General features: G+C 54.0%; 24 non-coding genes across 24 annotated transcripts; 6 read left to right on the forward strand and 18 right to left on the reverse strand.

Moving 5' to 3' along the window:
• The first annotated feature begins 1,879 nt into the window (after nt 1-1,879).
• Nucleotides 1,880-1,951, forward strand: Trnag-ucc. The gene has a single exon. It is a non-coding gene; the product is annotated as a tRNA-Gly (tRNA).
• A 611-nt stretch (nt 1,952-2,562) lies between these two features.
• Nucleotides 2,563-2,636, reverse strand: Trnai-aau. Its single transcript has one exon. It is a non-coding gene; the product is annotated as a tRNA-Ile (tRNA).
• A 198-nt stretch (nt 2,637-2,834) lies between these two features.
• On the reverse strand, nt 2,835-2,906 carry Trnae-uuc. The gene has a single exon. It is a non-coding gene; the product is annotated as a tRNA-Glu (tRNA).
• Nucleotides 2,907-3,211: 305 nt separating this feature from the next.
• Nucleotides 3,212-3,284, reverse strand: Trnam-cau. Its single transcript has one exon. It is a non-coding gene; the product is annotated as a tRNA-Met (tRNA).
• A 381-nt stretch (nt 3,285-3,665) lies between these two features.
• Nucleotides 3,666-3,736, reverse strand: Trnag-gcc. The gene has a single exon. It is a non-coding gene; the product is annotated as a tRNA-Gly (tRNA).
• Nucleotides 3,737-4,078: 342 nt separating this feature from the next.
• Trnag-ucc lies at nt 4,079-4,150 on the forward strand. The gene has a single exon. It is a non-coding gene; the product is annotated as a tRNA-Gly (tRNA).
• A 611-nt stretch (nt 4,151-4,761) lies between these two features.
• On the reverse strand, nt 4,762-4,835 carry Trnai-aau. The gene has a single exon. It is a non-coding gene; the product is annotated as a tRNA-Ile (tRNA).
• A 575-nt stretch (nt 4,836-5,410) lies between these two features.
• Trnam-cau lies at nt 5,411-5,483 on the reverse strand. The gene has a single exon. It is a non-coding gene; the product is annotated as a tRNA-Met (tRNA).
• Nucleotides 5,484-5,864: 381 nt separating this feature from the next.
• Trnag-gcc lies at nt 5,865-5,935 on the reverse strand. The gene has a single exon. It is a non-coding gene; the product is annotated as a tRNA-Gly (tRNA).
• A 342-nt stretch (nt 5,936-6,277) lies between these two features.
• On the forward strand, nt 6,278-6,349 carry Trnag-ucc. Its single transcript has one exon. It is a non-coding gene; the product is annotated as a tRNA-Gly (tRNA).
• A 611-nt stretch (nt 6,350-6,960) lies between these two features.
• Trnai-aau lies at nt 6,961-7,034 on the reverse strand. The gene has a single exon. It is a non-coding gene; the product is annotated as a tRNA-Ile (tRNA).
• A 575-nt stretch (nt 7,035-7,609) lies between these two features.
• On the reverse strand, nt 7,610-7,682 carry Trnam-cau. Its single transcript has one exon. It is a non-coding gene; the product is annotated as a tRNA-Met (tRNA).
• A 381-nt stretch (nt 7,683-8,063) lies between these two features.
• On the reverse strand, nt 8,064-8,134 carry Trnag-gcc. The gene has a single exon. It is a non-coding gene; the product is annotated as a tRNA-Gly (tRNA).
• A 342-nt stretch (nt 8,135-8,476) lies between these two features.
• Trnag-ucc lies at nt 8,477-8,548 on the forward strand. Its single transcript has one exon. It is a non-coding gene; the product is annotated as a tRNA-Gly (tRNA).
• Nucleotides 8,549-9,159: 611 nt separating this feature from the next.
• Nucleotides 9,160-9,233, reverse strand: Trnai-aau. The gene has a single exon. It is a non-coding gene; the product is annotated as a tRNA-Ile (tRNA).
• Nucleotides 9,234-9,808: 575 nt separating this feature from the next.
• Trnam-cau lies at nt 9,809-9,881 on the reverse strand. Its single transcript has one exon. It is a non-coding gene; the product is annotated as a tRNA-Met (tRNA).
• Nucleotides 9,882-10,262: 381 nt separating this feature from the next.
• Trnag-gcc lies at nt 10,263-10,333 on the reverse strand. Its single transcript has one exon. It is a non-coding gene; the product is annotated as a tRNA-Gly (tRNA).
• A 342-nt stretch (nt 10,334-10,675) lies between these two features.
• Nucleotides 10,676-10,747, forward strand: Trnag-ucc. The gene has a single exon. It is a non-coding gene; the product is annotated as a tRNA-Gly (tRNA).
• Nucleotides 10,748-11,358: 611 nt separating this feature from the next.
• Trnai-aau lies at nt 11,359-11,432 on the reverse strand. The gene has a single exon. It is a non-coding gene; the product is annotated as a tRNA-Ile (tRNA).
• Nucleotides 11,433-12,007: 575 nt separating this feature from the next.
• Trnam-cau lies at nt 12,008-12,080 on the reverse strand. The gene has a single exon. It is a non-coding gene; the product is annotated as a tRNA-Met (tRNA).
• Nucleotides 12,081-12,461: 381 nt separating this feature from the next.
• Trnag-gcc lies at nt 12,462-12,532 on the reverse strand. The gene has a single exon. It is a non-coding gene; the product is annotated as a tRNA-Gly (tRNA).
• A 342-nt stretch (nt 12,533-12,874) lies between these two features.
• Nucleotides 12,875-12,946, forward strand: Trnag-ucc. The gene has a single exon. It is a non-coding gene; the product is annotated as a tRNA-Gly (tRNA).
• A 611-nt stretch (nt 12,947-13,557) lies between these two features.
• Trnai-aau lies at nt 13,558-13,631 on the reverse strand. The gene has a single exon. It is a non-coding gene; the product is annotated as a tRNA-Ile (tRNA).
• Nucleotides 13,632-14,206: 575 nt separating this feature from the next.
• Trnam-cau lies at nt 14,207-14,279 on the reverse strand. Its single transcript has one exon. It is a non-coding gene; the product is annotated as a tRNA-Met (tRNA).
• Between the last annotated feature and the right edge of the window lie 156 nt (nt 14,280-14,435).

The following is a 14,435-nucleotide window of genomic DNA, read 5'->3' on the forward strand; positions in this document are numbered from 1 at the left end:
TAAAACTTGCTATTTTATGCGCAGCTATGATGCGATTTACATTGAGTGATAAAACTGAGAAGATCTTTAGATGTTGACGAGCGGCGGCCATTTAAAACACAGACACTCAAGCATTAGCAAGAAAAATGAGAAACGGAAGACGCAGATGCAGCGTCTTAAGCACACCAATAAAACTGTCAAGAAGCACTGCAACCCATTACGTAACTCGTGGACAATTCTGTGCAGAAAATTACTGTCAGCGTGCAGGAACAGCGTAACATAACGTCGCAGGTAAACGGGGCACGAATTACAACAGGTCCGCCGAAAGCCGCTAATGGGATCCAGGGTCGTCCTCCTCCTGCTTCCACCAGGGCGTCTCCGTTGGTCGGTCGGTCGGTTGGGCGCGACCACCAGCGGTGTCTGTGTACGTGGCCTCGGCCGCCTGTGTTGTTGCTGTACCGGCGGCCGACGTCGCCGAATGCCTGCGCGTGCGCTGCGGCAGCTGCTCGCTACTTTGCTCGCTTTTGCGCTTCGCAGCATGCGCACCCTGTTCGCGTGCCGTATTTAAGAACACCTTGAGATGTGCTGTTTGTTCCCTTATACGCTCCTGGCGCGCAGAGCTGTCAGAGGCAGGGGGGCACGATGTCTGAACTTCAGTCTCACTGCCACTCTCTGATACAGGGGTGCACGGCAAGTCATCTGACGGCTGACTCCTAGTACCCTTATTTTTATTTTTCTTTGTACGCCCTTTCCTCGGTGCCAGGGGAACCTCTTCAGGCGGCGGAGGCGGTGGTAAGGAGGTGTCCATCTCTTCCGAAATAGCAACTGGTGTATGATCCGAAACATCTGGGACCTCCTTAGCAACTGAATCCGATTCTACCACAGCCGAGGACAAAATGGGAGCGTCCTCCATTCGATCCTGTGGTGCGTCTGCAGTAACATTCACCTCACTTGGTACATCCTCAGCACGAATAGGGTCGGCAGGGCGGGGTTGTGATACAGTGCCCGCTACTATTTCACTCAGTAGTGGCACGAAGTGGCCACCAGTAGCCGCAGCGTCACTACGTGGGAGCTGCACGGGTCGTCTACGGGGACAATCAACACGTAAATGCTCAGTGGAATGACAAATTGAGCATGTGGGTGGCTGGCCGATATAAGTCACTTGAGCCCTACAGCCCGCAATCATTACGTAGGATGGAATGTGTTTCTTCAAGTCAATGCGGACACTACGTACTCCACTATTAACCTGGTACCGGTAGGCACTAGACCACTTTTCGTTAACTACCGACAAGACAACGCCGTACTGAGTGAGAGCACGTGCAATCAAATCATTGCCGCATTCAGGGGGCACATTAAATACTCGAACCGTTCTAACACCATAACCCGAGGGCACAATCTGCACATCACTGACTGTGCCATCGACATGCCTAAATTTACGCACTCCGCCAAATTTTTCAACAAATTTTTCACAGATGTCGCCGGAAAAGAACTTCAAAAATAGCGAATATTGCGCGAAATCCAACTGAAAAGTGTCCACCAGATCTTCCGGAATTTTCAAATCTTCGAATATAAATTCGTGGATTTCAAAAGCGGTGGGCCGCAAAGCATTTCTATCGAACACAAACTGCGCAGTGTTTGCCCTAGTAACTGTCGACATGGTACTCACGTTGAAGAAACTTGAACACGTGGACCTCGAAACACTCGCTGAGCGCCGCCCCGCGATGTAAACAAAGCCGCAACCGCTCCGCTGCTCCGCGCGATGTGCGCGGATACGCTGTCCGAATGCGTCTGGATGTGCTCCCCTAGCCTGCCTCGAAATGCGCCTGCCAGGTACGATCACCTTCGGCCGCTGCCGACTGGCGGGAAGCCGACACAGCGCGGACGCGCGGCGCTCGCTTGTGCGGTGGTGGTGTAATGGTCAGCATAGTTGCCTTCCAAGCAGTTGATCCGGGTTCGATTCCCGGCCACCGCAGCAGGCTTTTAATTTCGCGTATGAGTACTTTTGCCACGCGCTCTTAAATTATTGTTTTTTTCGCCCTCTTACTCGCTGCATACCAGCCCTTAGTGTGTCTCGACTTGTCTCGTGTCTCGACTTGTCTCGACTTTGCTCAGCTGACGCGAGAGCTGACGCTCTCAAATCGGCCTTTATCAAAACGACAAGCACGAGAAACGACTGAGAGAGGTAAGGAGAGGCGAGGCGATGGACACACAGCACGCCCCCTTCATTTCACGGTGGCGTCTCCCTCACCGAATCGGGCTGTAGCTCCGAAAACAAAGGAGAAACAAAAATAGGAAGTAAAAGTGCAAATAGTGCCCTGTGTTCCCATGCGCTCACCCGCCCAAGTACTGACAAGGGCCAAAGTTGTTACGCATCGGCAATCGGACATTTTCTTTCATTTTCTCTTTATCGGTTGAGAACCAGTGTATTCAAGATATTATGGCCATTGCCGAGTGAATGGTGTAGCGCTTCCCGACGAGTCGGGTTCGGATCCTCTGTCAACTTCCACGCAGGGTGATGATCTTTTGGTCATCACACTCGCCAGCTGAAATCGGCGCTGCCTTTTCGTAGTAGTAAAAGAGTAGTGGCCCGTGGGGGGATCGAACCCACGACCTTCGCGTTATTAGCACGACGCTCTAACCAACTGAGCTAACGGGCCTCGGCAGATGCAGTTGCTCAGCCCTACGCTGGAAACAGGTGGCATGAAGCCATACACCATTTCTATGGTCGTCGTGTGTCTGCTTCCCTAGTCTATATTCTGCTGACGGTCACGAAACAGTAGCTATATTGCGAGCAGGACGGCAAACGGCTGCTCGGACAGCTCAAACTTGCCACGATTCGTGTGGAAAAAATTCCGTTCCGGTACCGGGAATCGAACCGGGGCCTCCTGGGTGAAAGCCAGGTATCCTAGCCACTAGACCACACCGGATGTGGCCGTTTCGTTCGACCGTTCGTACGGTCGCTTGTCGCATTTCGTGTCGAGTGCCGCGTCGGCGCCCCTCTCCCTTTGCGAGCATCTTTGCACATACTGACTGGCAAAGCGCGCACCTCAAACGTCGCAGAGCAACGCTTTTGGCTTCATGCTCTGCTGGGAGAAGAGGAAAAGGGAAGCTGTAAGTAGCAATAACAGGAAGTAAACATTTTCCCGCTGAAGCGTTGAAACGTTGTGGATAACAAACAAGAAATACGTTGGCGCCCTAGCAACAGCACCACCATCAGTCACAGAAAATTAAATGCCCCGGGTGAGGATCGAACTCACGACCTTAAGATTATGAGACTTACGCGCTGCCTACTGCGCTACCGAGGCACGGGTGCACCGCTTGTCCTGGAAACTGGCTAAATACCGTACCCAATATTAGACGTAGAGACATTGTACTTCCTGGATAACGTGTTCTGTTGCTACACGTGCACTGCCGGCCCAGTTGATTGTGGTGCTGCTGCAGCTGTTGCAACGATAGGCAGCACTCCTTGTCGTTAAAGTTCAGAGCCTCGGAGGCACCCGGACCCAGCAACTTGTGAGGCCAGGCCGACGCTAGTCTGTAGAACAAGATGCGAGCGTCCTAGTGGGGACCCGCGAGTGCTGCGTTCTCGGTCCTTCTCAAGGGAAATCCAGCTACACATTCTTGTGGATCGTGCATCTCAAGCGCTCAAGCCACGCGGCAGCATCATCGCGGGAAAAGCAAAATGATGCATCGGCCGGGAATCGAACCCGGGCCGCCCGCGTGGCAGGCGAGCATTCTACCACTGAACCACCGATGCTGGGGCCAGCGGTAACTTGACGCTGCTTCCCGAGCAGATGTCTCAAGGGAAAGTGGGACTGCCGTCAAGCGCCGTAGCATTCTGTGGGAAAGATGCTGCAGACGCTGAATCCTGCACTGCACTGCTTAAAAATGCCGCCAGAACGCGGTCCTCTGCGTACTCTTGCGTCGCCGGCGCCCAACTCTTGCCAAAGGATGCGAAATGTGCGCGGATACGCTGTCCGAATGCGTCTGGATGTGCTCCCCTAGCCTGCCTCGAAATGCGCCTGCCAGGTACGATCACCTTCGGCCGCTGCCGACTGGCGGGAAGCCGACACAGCGCGGACGCGCGGCGCTCGCTTGTGCGGTGGTGGTGTAATGGTCAGCATAGTTGCCTTCCAAGCAGTTGATCCGGGTTCGATTCCCGGCCACCGCAGCAGGCTTTTAATTTCGCGTATGAGTACTTTTGCCACGCGCTCTTAAATTATTGTTTTTTTCGCCCTCTTACTCGCTGCATACCAGCCCTTAGTGTGTCTCGACTTGTCTCGTGTCTCGACTTGTCTCGACTTTGCTCAGCTGACGCGAGAGCTGACGCTCTCAAATCGGCCTTTATCAAAACGACAAGCACGAGAAACGACTGAGAGAGGTAAGGAGAGGCGAGGCGATGGACACACAGCACGCCCCCTTCATTTCACGGTGGCGTCTCCCTCACCGAATCGGGCTGTAGCTCCGAAAACAAAGGAGAAACAAAAATAGGAAGTAAAAGTGCAAATAGTGCCCTGTGTTCCCATGCGCTCACCCGCCCAAGTACTGACAAGGGCCAAAGTTGTTACGCATCGGCAATCGGACATTTTCTTTCATTTTCTCTTTATCGGTTGAGAACCAGTGTATTCAAGATATTATGGCCATTGCCGAGTGAATGGTGTAGCGCTTCCCGACGAGTCGGGTTCGGATCCTCTGTCAACTTCCACGCAGGGTGATGATCTTTTGGTCATCACACTCGCCAGCTGAAATCGGCGCTGCCTTTTCGTAGTAGTAAAAGAGTAGTGGCCCGTGGGGGGATCGAACCCACGACCTTCGCGTTATTAGCACGACGCTCTAACCAACTGAGCTAACGGGCCTCGGCAGATGCAGTTGCTCAGCCCTACGCTGGAAACAGGTGGCATGAAGCCATACACCATTTCTATGGTCGTCGTGTGTCTGCTTCCCTAGTCTATATTCTGCTGACGGTCACGAAACAGTAGCTATATTGCGAGCAGGACGGCAAACGGCTGCTCGGACAGCTCAAACTTGCCACGATTCGTGTGGAAAAAATTCCGTTCCGGTACCGGGAATCGAACCGGGGCCTCCTGGGTGAAAGGCAGGTATCCTAGCCACTAGACCACACCGGATGTGGCCGTTTCGTTCGACCGTTCGTACGGTCGCTTGTCGCATTTCGTGTCGAGTGCCGCGTCGGCGCCCCTCTCTCTTTGCGAGCATCTTTGCACATACTGACTGGCAAAGCGCGCACCTCAAACGTCGCAGAGCAACGCTTTTGGCTTCATGCTCTGCTGGGAGAAGAGGAAAAGGGAAGCTGTAAGTAGCAATAACAGGAAGTAAACATTTTCCCGCTGAAGCGTTGAAACGTTGTGGATAACAAACAAGAAATACGTTGGCGCCCTAGCAACAGCACCACCATCAGTCACAGAAAATTAAATGCCACGGGTGAGGATCGAACTCACGACCTTAAGATTATGAGACTTACGCGCTGCCTACTGCGCTACCGAGGCACGGGTGCACCGCTTGTCCTGGAAACTGGCTAAATACCGTACCCAATATTAGACGTAGAGACACTGTACTTCCTGGATAACGTGTTCTGTTGCTACACGTGCACTGCCGGCCCAGTTGATTGTGGTGCTGCTGCAGCTGTTGCAACGATAGGCAGCACTCCTTGTCGTTAAAGTTCAGAGCCTCGGAGGCACCCGGACCCAGCAACTTGTGAGGCCAGGCCGACGCTAGTCTGTAGAACAAGATGCGAGCGTCCTAGTGGGGACCCGCGAGTGCTGCGTTCTCGGTCCTTCTCAAGGGAAATCCAGCTACACATTCTTGTGGATCGTGCATCTCAAGCGCTCAAGCCACGCGGCAGCATCATCGCGGGAAAAGCAAAATGATGCATCGGCCGGGAATCGAACCCGGGCCGCCCGCGTGGCAGGCGAGCATTCTACCACTGAACCACCGATGCTGGGGCCAGCGGTAACTTGACGCTGCTTTCCGAGCAGATGTCTCAAGGGAAAGTGGGACTGCCGTCAAGCGCCGTAGCATTCTGTGGGAAAGATGCTGCAGACGCTGAATCCTGCACTGCACTGCTTAAAAATGCCGCCAGAACGCGGTCCTCTGCGTACTCTTGCGTCGCCGGCGCCCAACTCTTGCCAAAGGATGCGAAATGTGCGCGGATACGCTGTCCGAATGCGTCTGGATGTGCTCCCCTAGCCTGCCTCGAAATGCGCCTGCCAGGTACGATCACCTTCGGCCGCTGCCGACTGGCGGGAAGCCGACACAGCGCGGACGCGCGGCGCTCGCTTGTGCGGTGGTGGTGTAATGGTCAGCATAGTTGCCTTCCAAGCAGTTGATCCGGGTTCGATTCCCGGCCACCGCAGCAGGCTTTTAATTTCGCGTATGAGTACTTTTGCCACGCGCTCTTAAATTATTGTTTTTTTCGCCCTCTTACTCGCTGCATACCAGCCCTTAGTGTGTCTCGACTTGTCTCGTGTCTCGACTTGTCTCGACTTTGCTCAGCTGACGCGAGAGCTGACGCTCTCAAATCGGCCTTTATCAAAACGACAAGCACGAGAAACGACTGAGAGAGGTAAGGAGAGGCGAGGCGATGGACACACAGCACGCCCCCTTCATTTCACGGTGGCGTCTCCCTCACCGAATCGGGCTGTAGCTCCGAAAACAAAGGAGAAACAAAAATAGGAAGTAAAAGTGCAAATAGTGCCCTGTGTTCCCATGCGCTCACCCGCCCAAGTACTGACAAGGGCCAAAGTTGTTACGCATCGGCAATCGGACATTTTCTTTCATTTTCTCTTTATCGGTTGAGAACCAGTGTATTCAAGATATTATGGCCATTGCCGAGTGAATGGTGTAGCGCTTCCCGACGAGTCGGGTTCGGATCCTCTGTCAACTTCCACGCAGGGTGATGATCTTTTGGTCATCACACTCGCCAGCTGAAATCGGCGCTGCCTTTTCGTAGTAGTAAAAGAGTAGTGGCCCGTGGGGGGATCGAACCCACGACCTTCGCGTTATTAGCACGACGCTCTAACCAACTGAGCTAACGGGCCTCGGCAGATGCAGTTGCTCAGCCCTACGCTGGAAACAGGTGGCATGAAGCCATACACCATTTCTATGGTCGTCGTGTGTCTGCTTCCCTAGTCTATATTCTGCTGACGGTCACGAAACAGTAGCTATATTGCGAGCAGGACGGCAAACGGCTGCTCGGACAGCTCAAACTTGCCACGATTCGTGTGGAAAAAATTCCGTTCCGGTACCGGGAATCGAACCGGGGCCTCCTGGGTGAAAGGCAGGTATCCTAGCCACTAGACCACACCGGATGTGGCCGTTTCGTTCGACCGTTCGTACGGTCGCTTGTCGCATTTCGTGTCGAGTGCCGCGTCGGCGCCCCTCTCTCTTTGCGAGCATCTTTGCACATACTGACTGGCAAAGCGCGCACCTCAAACGTCGCAGAGCAACGCTTTTGGCTTCATGCTCTGCTGGGAGAAGAGGAAAAGGGAAGCTGTAAGTAGCAATAACAGGAAGTAAACATTTTCCCGCTGAAGCGTTGAAACGTTGTGGATAACAAACAAGAAATACGTTGGCGCCCTAGCAACAGCACCACCATCAGTCACAGAAAATTAAATGCCACGGGTGAGGATCGAACTCACGACCTTAAGATTATGAGACTTACGCGCTGCCTACTGCGCTACCGAGGCACGGGTGCACCGCTTGTCCTGGAAACTGGCTAAATACCGTACCCAATATTAGACGTAGAGACACTGTACTTCCTGGATAACGTGTTCTGTTGCTACACGTGCACTGCCGGCCCAGTTGATTGTGGTGCTGCTGCAGCTGTTGCAACGATAGGCAGCACTCCTTGTCGTTAAAGTTCAGAGCCTCGGAGGCACCCGGACCCAGCAACTTGTGAGGCCAGGCCGACGCTAGTCTGTAGAACAAGATGCGAGCGTCCTAGTGGGGACCCGCGAGTGCTGCGTTCTCGGTCCTTCTCAAGGGAAATCCAGCTACACATTCTTGTGGATCGTGCATCTCAAGCGCTCAAGCCACGCGGCAGCATCATCGCGGGAAAAGCAAAATGATGCATCGGCCGGGAATCGAACCCGGGCCGCCCGCGTGGCAGGCGAGCATTCTACCACTGAACCACCGATGCTGGGGCCAGCGGTAACTTGACGCTGCTTCCCGAGCAGATGTCTCAAGGGAAAGTGGGACTGCCGTCAAGCGCCGTAGCATTCTGTGGGAAAGATGCTGCAGACGCTGAATCCTGCACTGCACTGCTTAAAAATGCCGCCAGAACGCGGTCCTCTGCGTACTCTTGCGTCGCCGGCGCCCAACTCTTGCCAAAGGATGCGAAATGTGCGCGGATACGCTGTCCGAATGCGTCTGGATGTGCTCCCCTAGCCTGCCTCGAAATGCGCCTGCCAGGTACGATCACCTTCGGCCGCTGCCGACTGGCGGGAAGCCGACACAGCGCGGACGCGCGGCGCTCGCTTGTGCGGTGGTGGTGTAATGGTCAGCATAGTTGCCTTCCAAGCAGTTGATCCGGGTTCGATTCCCGGCCACCGCAGCAGGCTTTTAATTTCGCGTATGAGTACTTTTGCCACGCGCTCTTAAATTATTGTTTTTTTCGCCCTCTTACTCGCTGCATACCAGCCCTTAGTGTGTCTCGACTTGTCTCGTGTCTCGACTTGTCTCGACTTTGCTCAGCTGACGCGAGAGCTGACGCTCTCAAATCGGCCTTTATCAAAACGACAAGCACGAGAAACGACTGAGAGAGGTAAGGAGAGGCGAGGCGATGGACACACAGCACGCCCCCTTCATTTCACGGTGGCGTCTCCCTCACCGAATCGGGCTGTAGCTCCGAAAACAAAGGAGAAACAAAAATAGGAAGTAAAAGTGCAAATAGTGCCCTGTGTTCCCATGCGCTCACCCGCCCAAGTACTGACAAGGGCCAAAGTTGTTACGCATCGGCAATCGGACATTTTCTTTCATTTTCTCTTTATCGGTTGAGAACCAGTGTATTCAAGATATTATGGCCATTGCCGAGTGAATGGTGTAGCGCTTCCCGACGAGTCGGGTTCGGATCCTCTGTCAACTTCCACGCAGGGTGATGATCTTTTGGTCATCACACTCGCCAGCTGAAATCGGCGCTGCCTTTTCGTAGTAGTAAAAGAGTAGTGGCCCGTGGGGGGATCGAACCCACGACCTTCGCGTTATTAGCACGACGCTCTAACCAACTGAGCTAACGGGCCTCGGCAGATGCAGTTGCTCAGCCCTACGCTGGAAACAGGTGGCATGAAGCCATACACCATTTCTATGGTCGTCGTGTGTCTGCTTCCCTAGTCTATATTCTGCTGACGGTCACGAAACAGTAGCTATATTGCGAGCAGGACGGCAAACGGCTGCTCGGACAGCTCAAACTTGCCACGATTCGTGTGGAAAAAATTCCGTTCCGGTACCGGGAATCGAACCGGGGCCTCCTGGGTGAAAGGCAGGTATCCTAGCCACTAGACCACACCGGATGTGGCCGTTTCGTTCGACCGTTCGTACGGTCGCTTGTCGCATTTCGTGTCGAGTGCCGCGTCGGCGCCCCTCTCTCTTTGCGAGCATCTTTGCACATACTGACTGGCAAAGCGCGCACCTCAAACGTCGCAGAGCAACGCTTTTGGCTTCATGCTCTGCTGGGAGAAGAGGAAAAGGGAAGCTGTAAGTAGCAATAACAGGAAGTAAACATTTTCCCGCTGAAGCGTTGAAACGTTGTGGATAACAAACAAGAAATACGTTGGCGCCCTAGCAACAGCACCACCATCAGTCACAGAAAATTAAATGCCACGGGTGAGGATCGAACTCACGACCTTAAGATTATGAGACTTACGCGCTGCCTACTGCGCTACCGAGGCACGGGTGCACCGCTTGTCCTGGAAACTGGCTAAATACCGTACCCAATATTAGACGTAGAGACACTGTACTTCCTGGATAACGTGTTCTGTTGCTACACGTGCACTGCCGGCCCAGTTGATTGTGGTGCTGCTGCAGCTGTTGCAACGATAGGCAGCACTCCTTGTCGTTAAAGTTCAGAGCCTCGGAGGCACCCGGACCCAGCAACTTGTGAGGCCAGGCCGACGCTAGTCTGTAGAACAAGATGCGAGCGTCCTAGTGGGGACCCGCGAGTGCTGCGTTCTCGGTCCTTCTCAAGGGAAATCCAGCTACACATTCTTGTGGATCGTGCATCTCAAGCGCTCAAGCCACGCGGCAGCATCATCGCGGGAAAAGCAAAATGATGCATCGGCCGGGAATCGAACCCGGGCCGCCCGCGTGGCAGGCGAGCATTCTACCACTGAACCACCGATGCTGGGGCCAGCGGTAACTTGACGCTGCTTTCCGAGCAGATGTCTCAAGGGAAAGTGGGACTGCCGTCAAGCGCCGTAGCATTCTGTGGGAAAGATGCTGCAGACGCTGAATCCTGCACTGCACTGCTTAAAAATGCCGCCAGAACGCGGTCCTCTGCGTACTCTTGCGTCGCCGGCGCCCAACTCTTGCCAAAGGATGCGAAATGTGCGCGGATACGCTGTCCGAATGCGTCTGGATGTGCTCCCCTAGCCTGCCTCGAAATGCGCCTGCCAGGTACGATCACCTTCGGCCGCTGCCGACTGGCGGGAAGCCGACACAGCGCGGACGCGCGGCGCTCGCTTGTGCGGTGGTGGTGTAATGGTCAGCATAGTTGCCTTCCAAGCAGTTGATCCGGGTTCGATTCCCGGCCACCGCAGCAGGCTTTTAATTTCGCGTATGAGTACTTTTGCCACGCGCTCTTAAATTATTGTTTTTTTCGCCCTCTTACTCGCTGCATACCAGCCCTTAGTGTGTCTCGACTTGTCTCGTGTCTCGACTTGTCTCGACTTTGCTCAGCTGACGCGAGAGCTGACGCTCTCAAATCGGCCTTTATCAAAACGACAAGCACGAGAAACGACTGAGAGAGGTAAGGAGAGGCGAGGCGATGGACACACAGCACGCCCCCTTCATTTCACGGTGGCGTCTCCCTCACCGAATCGGGCTGTAGCTCCGAAAACAAAGGAGAAACAAAAATAGGAAGTAAAAGTGCAAATAGTGCCCTGTGTTCCCATGCGCTCACCCGCCCAAGTACTGACAAGGGCCAAAGTTGTTACGCATCGGCAATCGGACATTTTCTTTCATTTTCTCTTTATCGGTTGAGAACCAGTGTATTCAAGATATTATGGCCATTGCCGAGTGAATGGTGTAGCGCTTCCCGACGAGTCGGGTTCGGATCCTCTGTCAACTTCCACGCAGGGTGATGATCTTTTGGTCATCACACTCGCCAGCTGAAATCGGCGCTGCCTTTTCGTAGTAGTAAAAGAGTAGTGGCCCGTGGGGGGATCGAACCCACGACCTTCGCGTTATTAGCACGACGCTCTAACCAACTGAGCTAACGGGCCTCGGCAGATGCAGTTGCTCAGCCCTACGCTGGAAACAGGTGGCATGAAGCCATACACCATTTCTATGGTCGTCGTGTGTCTGCTTCCCTAGTCTATATTCTGCTGACGGTCACGAAACAGTAGCTATATTGCGAGCAGGACGGCAAACGGCTGCTCGGACAGCTCAAACTTGCCACGATTCGTGTGGAAAAAATTCCGTTCCGGTACCGGGAATCGAACCGGGGCCTCCTGGGTGAAAGGCAGGTATCCTAGCCACTAGACCACACCGGATGTGGCCGTTTCGTTCGACCGTTCGTACGGTCGCTTGTCGCATTTCGTGTCGAGTGCCGCGTCGGCGCCCCTCTCTCTTTGCGAGCATCTTTGCACATACTGACTGGCAAAGCGCGCACCTCAAACGTCGCAGAGCAACGCTTTTGGCTTCATGCTCTGCTGGGAGAAGAGGAAAAGGGAAGCTGTAAGTAGCAATAACAGGAAGTAAACATTTTCCCGCTGAAGCGTTGAAACGTTGTGGATAACAAACAAGAAATACGTTGGCGCCCTAGCAACAGCACCACCATCAGTCACAGAAAATTAAATGCCACGGGTGAGGATCGAACTCACGACCTTAAGATTATGAGACTTACGCGCTGCCTACTGCGCTACCGAGGCACGGGTGCACCGCTTGTCCTGGAAACTGGCTAAATACCGTACCCAATATTAGACGTAGAGACACTGTACTTCCTGGATAACGTGTTCTGTTGCTACACGTGCACTGCCGGCCCAGTTGATTGTGGTGCTGCTGCAGCTGTTGCAACGATAGGCAGCACTCCTTGTCGTTAAAGTTCAGAGCCTCGGAGGCACCCGGACCCAGCAACTTGTGAGGCCAGGCCGACGCTAGTCTGTAGAACAAGATGCGAGCGTCCTAGTGGGGACCCGCGAGTGCTGCGTTCTCGGTCCTTCTCAAGGGAAATCCAGCTACACATTCTTGTGGATCGTGCATCTCAAGCGCTCAAGCCACGCGGCAGCATCATCGCGGGAAAAGCAAAATGATGCATCGGCCGGGAATCGAACCCGGGCCGCCCGCGTGGCAGGCGAGCATTCTACCACTGAACCACCGATGCTGGGGCCAGCGGTAACTTGACGCTGCTTCCCGAGCAGATGTCTCAAGGGAAAGTGGGACTGCCGTCAAGCGCCGTAGCATTCTGTGGGAAAGATGCTGCAGACGCTGAATCCTGCACTGCACTGCTTAAAAATGCCGCCAGAACGCGGTCCTCTGCGTACTCTTGCGTCGCCGGCGCCCAACTCTTGCCAAAGGATGCGAAATGTGCGCGGATACGCTGTCCGAATGCGTCTGGATGTGCTCCCCTAGCCTGCCTCGAAATGCGCCTGCCAGGTACGATCACCTTCGGCCGCTGCCGACTGGCGGGAAGCCGACACAGCGCGGACGCGCGGCGCTCGCTTGTGCGGTGGTGGTGTAATGGTCAGCATAGTTGCCTTCCAAGCAGTTGATCCGGGTTCGATTCCCGGCCACCGCAGCAGGCTTTTAATTTCGCGTATGAGTACTTTTGCCACGCGCTCTTAAATTATTGTTTTTTTCGCCCTCTTACTCGCTGCATACCAGCCCTTAGTGTGTCTCGACTTGTCTCGTGTCTCGACTTGTCTCGACTTTGCTCAGCTGACGCGAGAGCTGACGCTCTCAAATCGGCCTTTATCAAAACGACAAGCACGAGAAACGACTGAGAGAGGTAAGGAGAGGCGAGGCGATGGACACACAGCACGCCCCCTTCATTTCACGGTGGCGTCTCCCTCACCGAATCGGGCTGTAGCTCCGAAAACAAAGGAGAAACAAAAATAGGAAGTAAAAGTGCAAATAGTGCCCTGTGTTCCCATGCGCTCACCCGCCCAAGTACTGACAAGGGCCAAAGTTGTTACGCATCGGCAATCGGACATTTTCTTTCATTTTCTCTTTATCGGTTGAGAACCAGTGTATTCAAGATATTATGGCCATTGCCGAGTGAATGGTGTAGCGCTTCCCGACGAGTCGGGTTCGGATCCTCTGTCAACTTCCACGCAGGGTGATGATCTTTTGGTCATCACACTCGCCAGCTGAAATCGGCGCTGCCTTTTCGTAGTAGTAAAAGAGTAGTGGCCCGTGGGGGGATCGAACCCACGACCTTCGCGTTATTAGCACGACGCTCTAACCAACTGAGCTAACGGGCCTCGGCAGATGCAGTTGCTCAGCCCTACGCTGGAAACAGGTGGCATGAAGCCATACACCATTTCTATGGTCGTCGTGTGTCTGCTTCCCTAGTCTATATTCTGCTGACGGTCACGAAACAGTAGCTATATTGCGAGCAGGACGGCAAACGGCTGCTCGGACAGCTCAAACTTGCCACGATTCGTGTGGAAAAAATTCCGTTCCGGTACCGGGAATCGAACCGGGGCCTCCTGGGTGAAAGGCAGGTATCCTAGCCACTAGACCACACCGGATGTGGCCGTTTCGTTCGACCGTTCGTACGGTCGCTTGTCGCATTTCGTGTCGAGTGCCGCGTCGGCGCCCCTCTCTCTTTGCGAGCATCTTTGCACATACTGACTGGCAAAGCGCGCACCTCAAACGTCGCAGAGCAACGCTTTTGGCTTCATGCTCTGCTGGGAGAAGAGGAAAAGGGAAGCTGTAAGTAGCAATAACAGGAAGTAAACATTTTCCCGCTGAAGCGTTGAAACGTTGTGGATAACAAACAAGAAATACGTTGGCGCCCTAGCAACAGCACCACCATCAGTCACAGAAAATTAAATGCCACGGGTGAGGATCGAACTCACGACCTTAAGATTATGAGACTTACGCGCTGCCTACTGCGCTACCGAGGCACGGGTGCACCGCTTGTCCTGGAAACTGGCTAAATACCGTACCCAATATTAGACGTAGAGACACTGTACTTCCTGGATAACGTGTTCTGTTGCTACACGTGCACTGCCGGCCCAGTTGATTGTGGTGCTGCTGCAGCTGTTGCAACGATAGGCAGC

Source organism: Schistocerca piceifrons, unplaced genomic scaffold (genome assembly GCF_021461385.2).
Source record: "Schistocerca piceifrons isolate TAMUIC-IGC-003096 unplaced genomic scaffold, iqSchPice1.1 HiC_scaffold_572, whole genome shotgun sequence".
Taxonomy (NCBI): domain Eukaryota; kingdom Metazoa; phylum Arthropoda; class Insecta; order Orthoptera; family Acrididae; genus Schistocerca; species Schistocerca piceifrons.